At 45.6% G+C, this 586-nt stretch overlaps 1 non-coding gene across 1 annotated transcript; it reads right to left on the reverse strand.

Moving 5' to 3' along the window:
* Positions 1–514: 514 nt before the first annotated feature.
* Positions 515–586, reverse strand: trnaw-cca (transfer RNA tryptophan (anticodon CCA)). The gene has a single exon. It is a non-coding gene; the product is annotated as a tRNA-Trp (tRNA).

Below are 586 nucleotides of genomic sequence, written 5' to 3' on the forward strand. Positions count from 1 at the left end.
TTATAAAATTCAGGCTCACCGTTAATGTGGAGAGGGGGCGTCAGACTGTAGTTTCCGCTCCTTATGTTGAATAAAGATAATTTTAACTGTGTCCAGTGAGAGGAAAGAATTTGCTGTTGGTGGGAAACATTTCTATCTGAACTCGCTGTCACTCTGCTGCAACAGGAGGAGCTGGGACCTCCTGATAGATTGAAATATAAAGATGGGAGGTTATGGATTATACTGTAAAACTGTCGGTATAATGTTATTCACACCGCGCTGTCACCAACTGACCGAAGAGGCTGTGTTTCAATCCCGTGATGAACAGTTTGTGTTTTCCTACTCACATTGGGGGGAGCTGAGCATTTACCCAAACACTGGGCACACCATCTCCCTGAGACAGTGTTCACAAATCAAACTAACAGCTAAGCTTCACGTGTGATCGAAAGTTTCCACAAACGAGACTTAGCTCGGCAAATGTACGGAGGGAACACAATCCTTCCTTGAACGTGAAATGTAAGAAGCCGACTTTTAGTGAGCCTGACGTGATTTGAACACGCAACCTTCTGATCTGGAGTCAGACGCGCTACCGTTGCGCCACAAGCTC

Source organism: Hemiscyllium ocellatum (genome assembly GCF_020745735.1).
Source record: "Hemiscyllium ocellatum isolate sHemOce1 chromosome 27 unlocalized genomic scaffold, sHemOce1.pat.X.cur. SUPER_27_unloc_17, whole genome shotgun sequence".
NCBI classification, from domain to species: Eukaryota; Metazoa; Chordata; class Chondrichthyes; order Orectolobiformes; family Hemiscylliidae; genus Hemiscyllium; species Hemiscyllium ocellatum.